We start from the raw sequence: 7,151 nt of genomic DNA on the forward strand, positions 1-7,151 counted from the left end.
TTTTCTTTCGTGCTGTTTTTATGTCTGAAGATACAACCAAATAGTTGTATGTACATACTGTAGTTGCACCACTTGACATGGAAAATGTACCAACATTCTTGAAATTAGCAGCTTTTACCAGTATTTGAGAGAGCTCTACAGAAATGTTATATGAACACCATTTCAGTTTGATCGGACAGTAGCACCACCTGACATTTTGGAGGGGGTTAAGATAACAAAGCATAAAAAAATATTAAATCTGTAGGCTACTAAAACTGAATTCTAAATAAAAATAGGTTTTATAGAATAAATTGGTACATGCATGAATCCATCAAATTATTTTTACAAAGGAAATAATGCACTTGGACACGAGAACATGCACGTGATGTCATTGACCCAAACATAGGCTGGACTGGATCTTTTAATTTGGCCAATAAAGGCTTTATTTCGACTTCATTTATTGTTGCTTTGTGCACAAAAGACCGAGTCTCGCTGTATCGCTCAGGCTGCACTGCAGTGTCTATTCACAAGCGCGATCCCACTACTGATCGGCACGGGGGATTTGACCTGCTCCGTCGCCGACCTGGGCCGGTTCACCCCTCCTTAGACGACCTGGTGGTCCCGGGCTCCCCCAGGAACACCATATCGATACCGAACTTAGCAGGGACACCCGATCGACATAGTCCACGGCAGCCCAGAACCCCTGAGCTCAAGCGATCCGCCAGCCTCAGCCTCCCAGCAGCTTGGATTACAGGCGCACGCCACCGCACCCGGCGAGAGCTGCGGGGATCAGCGCTGCTCTTGAATCAAATGTGCGCCCAGCGCCCTCTAGTGTATGAAAGTAGAATCTGGGACGATTATTATATTATTATGCAGTGAGTGTGTGTGAACCAAGGCATTTAGCCATCTCTTTACAAGCTATAATTGTTCAAGTTAAGTGGTACGTTTTCTTCAAAAATACATTCTTCTCCTTCAAATTTATGCTTATGCACAAAATTAAACAATAGCTGTTTAACCATGTGTAGGCTCTAGGCCGAGTTTTCCATCCAGCCTACAATAAGAGTAGCCTATTTTTCCTAATCTATTGGAGTTGGGCTAATGTTAATACGTATGGTTATTAATAAAAATTATCTTAGTTTAATTCATGTGTTATTTGCTATAGCTGAAGACTTTTAAATGATTTGATCATTCAGTGTTAGGCTATAGTCTATTTGTACAATCTAAATCACATGTGTGATACAGAATAAAAAAAATAAATAAAAAAAAAAGGTTCCTTTCCTTTTGTCTTTTTTTCTCTCGTGCTGTTTTTATGTCCGAAGATACAACCAAATAGTTGTATGTACATACTGTAGTTGCACCACCTGACATGGAAAATGTACCAACATTCTTGAAATTAGCAGCTTTTACCAGTATTTGAGAGAGCTCTACAGAAATGTTATATGAACACCATTTCAGTTTGATCGGACAGTAGCACCACCTGACATTTTGGAGGGGGTTAAGATAACAAAGCATAAAAAAAATATTAAATCTGTAGGCTACTAAAACTGAATTCTAAATAAAAATAGGTTTTATAGAATAAATTGGTACATGCATGAATCCATCAAATTATTTTTACAAAGGAAATAATGCACTTGGACACGAGAACATGCACGTGATGTCATTGACCCAAACATAGGCTGGACTGGATCTTTTAATTTGGCCAATAAAGGCTTTATTTCGATTTCATTTATTGTTGCTTTGTGCACAAAAGACCGAGTCTCGCTGTATCGCTCAGGCTGCACTGCAGTGTCTATTCACAAGCGCGATCCCACTACTGATCGGCACGGGGGATTTGACCTGCTCCGTCGCCGACCTGGGCCGGTTCACCCCTCCTTAGACGACCTGGTGGTCCCGGGCTCCCCCAGGAACACCATATCGATACCGAACTTAGCAGGGACACCCGATCGACATAGTCCACGGCAGCCCAGAACCCCTGAGCTCAAGCGATCCGCCAGCCTCAGCCTCCCAGCAGCTTGGATTACAGGCGCACGCCACCGCACCCGGCGAGAGCTGCGGGGATCAGCGCTGCTCTTGAATCAAATGTGCGCCCAGCGCCCTCTAGTGTATGAAAGTAGAATCTGGGACGATTATTATATTATTATGCAGTGAGTGTGTGTGAACCAAGGCATTTAGCCATCTCTTTACAAGCTATAATTGTTCAAGTTAAGTGGTACGTTTTCTTCAAAAATACATTCTTCTCCTTCAAATTTATGCTTATGCACAAAATTAAACAATAGCTGTTTAACCATGTGTAGGCTCTAGGCCGAGTTTTCCATCCAGCCTACAATAAGAGTAGCCTATTTTTCCTAATCTATTGGAGTTGGGCTAATGTTAATACGTATGGTTATTAATAAAAATTATCTTAGTTTAATTCATGTGTTATTTGCTATAGCTGAAGACTTTTAAATGATTTGATCATTCAGTGTTAGGCTATAGTCTATTTGTACAATCTAAATCACATGTGTGATACAGAATAAAAAAAATAAATAAAAAAAAAAGTTCCTTTCCTTTTGTCTTTTTTTCTCTCGTGCTGTTTTTATGTCCGAAGATACAACCAAATAGTTGTATGTACATACTGTAGTTGCACCACCTGACATGGAAAATGTACCAACATTCTTGAAATTAGCAGCTTTTACCAGTATTTGAGAGAGCTCTACAGAAATGTTATATGAACACCATTTCAGTTTGATCGGACAGTAGCACCACCTGACATTTTGGAGGGGGTTAAGATAACAAAGCATAAAAAAAATATTAAATCTGTAGGCTACTAAAACTGAATTCTAAATAAAAATAGGTTTTATAGAATAAATTGGTACATGCATGAATCCATCAAATTATTTTTACAAAGGAAATAATGCACTTGGACACGAGAACATGCACGTGATGTCATTGACCCAAACATAGGCTGGACTGGATCTTTTAATTTGGCCAATAAAGGCTTTATTTCGATTTCATTTATTGTTGCTTTGTGCACAAAAGACCGAGTCTCGCTGTATCGCTCAGGCTGCACTGCAGTGTCTATTCACAAGCGCGATCCCACTACTGATCGGCACGGGGGATTTGACCTGCTCCGTCGCCGACCTGGGCCGGTTCACCCCTCCTTAGACGACCTGGTGGTCCCGGGCTCCCCCAGGAACACCATATCGATACCGAACTTAGCAGGGACACCCGATCGACATAGTCCACGGCAGCCCAGAACCCCTGAGCTCAAGCGATCCGCCAGCCTCAGCCTCCCAGCAGCTTGGATTACAGGCGCACGCCACCGCACCCGGCGAGAGCTGCGGGGATCAGCGCTGCTCTTGAATCAAATGTGCGCCCAGCGCCCTCTAGTGTATGAAAGTAGAATCTGGGACGATTATTATATTATTATGCAGTGAGTGTGTGTGAACCAAGGCATTTAGCCATCTCTTTACAAGCTATAATTGTTCAAGTTAAGTGGTACGTTTTCTTCAAAAATACATTCTTCTCCTTCAAATTTATGCTTATGCACAAAATTAAACAATAGCTGTTTAACCATGTGTAGGCTCTAGGCCGAGTTTTCCATCCAGCCTACAATAAGAGTAGCCTATTTTTCCTAATCTATTGGAGTTGGGCTAATGTTAATACGTATGGTTATTAATAAAAATGATCTTAGTTTAATTCATGTGTTATTTGCTATAGCTGAAGACTTTTAAATGATTTGATCATTCAGTGTTAGGCTATAGTCTATTTGTACAATCTAAATCACATGTGTGATACAGAATAAAAAAAATAAAAATAAAAAAAAGTTCCTTTCCTTTTGTCTTTTTTTCTTTCGTGCTGTTTTTATGTCTGAAGATACAACCAAATAGTTGTATGTACATACTGTAGTTGCACCACTTGACATGGAAAATGTACCAACATTCTTGAAATTAGCAGCTTTTACCAGTATTTGAGAGAGCTCTACAGAAATGTTATATGAACACCATTTCAGTTTGATCGGACAGTAGCACCACCTGACATTTTGGAGGGGGTTAAGATAACAAAGCATAAAAAAATATTAAATCTGTAGGCTACTAAAACTGAATTCTAAATAAAAATAGGTTTTATAGAATAAATTGGTACATGCATGAATCCATCAAATTATTTTTACAAAGGAAATAATGCACTTGGACACGAGAACATGCACGTGATGTCATTGACCCAAACATAGGCTGGACTGGATCTTTTAATTTGGCCAATAAAGGCTTTATTTCGACTTCATTTATTGTTGCTTTGTGCACAAAAGACCGAGTCTCGCTGTATCGCTCAGGCTGCACTGCAGTGTCTATTCACAAGCGCGATCCCACTACTGATCGGCACGGGGGATTTGACCTGCTCCGTCGCCGACCTGGGCCGGTTCACCCCTCCTTAGACGACCTGGTGGTCCCGGGCTCCCCCAGGAACACCATATCGATACCGAACTTAGCAGGGACACCCGATCGACATAGTCCACGGCAGCCCAGAACCCCTGAGCTCAAGCGATCCGCCAGCCTCAGCCTCCCAGCAGCTTGGATTACAGGCGCACGCCACCGCACCCGGCGAGAGCTGCGGGGATCAGCGCTGCTCTTGAATCAAATGTGCGCCCAGCGCCCTCTAGTGTATGAAAGTAGAATCTGGGACGATTATTATATTATTATGCAGTGAGTGTGTGTGAACCAAGGCATTTAGCCATCTCTTTACAAGCTATAATTGTTCAAGTTAAGTGGTACGTTTTCTTCAAAAATACATTCTTCTCCTTCAAATTTATGCTTATGCACAAAATTAAACAATAGCTGTTTAACCATGTGTAGGCTCTAGGCCGAGTTTTCCATCCAGCCTACAATAAGAGTAGCCTATTTTTCCTAATCTATTGGAGTTGGGCTAATGTTAATACGTATGGTTATTAATAAAAATTATCTTAGTTTAATTCATGTGTTATTTGCTATAGCTGAAGACTTTTAAATGATTTGATCATTCAGTGTTAGGCTATAGTCTATTTGTACAATCTAAATCACATGTGTGATACAGAATAAAAAAAATAAATAAATAAAAAAGTTCCTTTCCTTTTGTCTTTTTTTCTCTCGTGCTGTTTTTATGTCCGAAGATACAACCAAATAGTTGTATGTACATACTGTAGTTGCACCACCTGACATGGAAAATGTACCAACATTCTTGAAATTAGCAGCTTTTACCAGTATTTGAGAGAGCTCTACAGAAATGTTATATGAACACCATTTCAGTTTGATCGGACAGTAGCACCACCTGACATTTTGGAGGGGGTTAAGATAACAAAGCATAAAAAAAATATTAAATCTGTAGGCTACTAAAACTGAATTCTAAATAAAAATAGGTTTTATAGAATAAATTGGTACATGCATGAATCCATCAAATTATTTTTACAAAGGAAATAATGCACTTGGACACGAGAACATGCACGTGATGTCATTGACCCAAACATAGGCTGGACTGGATCTTTTAATTTGGCCAATAAAGGCTTTATTTCGATTTCATTTATTGTTGCTTTGTGCACAAAAGACCGAGTCTCGCTGTATCGCTCAGGCTGCACTGCAGTGTCTATTCACAAGCGCGATCCCACTACTGATCGGCACGGGGGATTTGACCTGCTCCGTCGCCGACCTGGGCCGGTTCACCCCTCCTTAGACGACCTGGTGGTCCCGGGCTCCCCCAGGAACACCATATCGATACCGAACTTAGCAGGGACACCCGATCGACATAGTCCACGGCAGCCCAGAACCCCTGAGCTCAAGCGATCCGCCAGCCTCAGCCTCCCAGCAGCTTGGATTACAGGCGCACGCCACCGCACCCGGCGAGAGCTGCGGGGATCAGCGCTGCTCTTGAATCAAATGTGCGCCCAGCGCCCTCTAGTGTATGAAAGTAGAATCTGGGACGATTATTATATTATTATGCAGTGAGTGTGTGTGAACCAAGGCATTTAGCCATCTCTTTACAAGCTATAATTGTTCAAGTTAAGTGGTACGTTTTCTTCAAAAATACATTCTTCTCCTTCAAATTTATGCTTATGCACAAAATTAAACAATAGCTGTTTAACCATGTGTAGGCTCTAGGCCGAGTTTTCCATCCAGCCTACAATAAGAGTAGCCTATTTTTCCTAATCTATTGGAGTTGGGCTAATGTTAATACGTATGGTTATTAATAAAAATTATCTTAGTTTAATTCATGTGTTATTTGCTATAGCTGAAGACTTTTAAATGATTTGATCATTCAGTGTTAGGCTATAGTCTATTTGTACAATCTAAATCACATGTGTGATACAGAATAAAAAAAATAAATAAAAAAAAAAGTTCCTTTCCTTTTGTCTTTTTTTCTCTCGTGCTGTTTTTATGTCCGAAGATACAACCAAATAGTTGTATGTACATACTGTAGTTGCACCACCTGACATGGAAAATGTACCAACATTCTTGAAATTAGCAGCTTTTACCAGTATTTGAGAGAGCTCTACAGAAATGTTATATGAACACCATTTCAGTTTGATCGGACAGTAGCACCACCTGACATTTTGGAGGGGGTTAAGATAACAAAGCATAAAAAAAATATTAAATCTGTAGGCTACTAAAACTGAATTCTAAATAAAAATAGGTTTTATAGAATAAATTGGTACATGCATGAATCCATCAAATTATTTTTACAAAGGAAATAATGCACTTGGACACGAGAACATGCACGTGATGTCATTGACCCAAACATAGGCTGGACTGGATCTTTTAATTTGGCCAATAAAGGCTTTATTTCGATTTCATTTATTGTTGCTTTGTGCACAAAAGACCGAGTCTCGCTGTATCGCTCAGGCTGCACTGCAGTGTCTATTCACAAGCGCGATCCCACTACTGATCGGCACGGGGGATTTGACCTGCTCCGTCGCCGACCTGGGCCGGTTCACCCCTCCTTAGACGACCTGGTGGTCCCGGGCTCCCCCAGGAACACCATATCGATACCGAACTTAGCAGGGACACCCGATCGACATAGTCCACGGCAGCCCAGAACCCCTGAGCTCAAGCGATCCGCCAGCCTCAGCCTCCCAGCAGCTTGGATTACAGGCGCACGCCACCGCACCCGGCGAGAGCTGCGGGGATCAGCGCTGCTCTTGAATCAAATGTGCGCCCAGCGCCCTCTAG

Source organism: Pseudorasbora parva, chromosome 22, assembly GCF_024679245.1.
Source record: "Pseudorasbora parva isolate DD20220531a chromosome 22, ASM2467924v1, whole genome shotgun sequence".
NCBI lineage: Eukaryota > Metazoa > Chordata > Actinopteri > Cypriniformes > Gobionidae > Pseudorasbora > Pseudorasbora parva.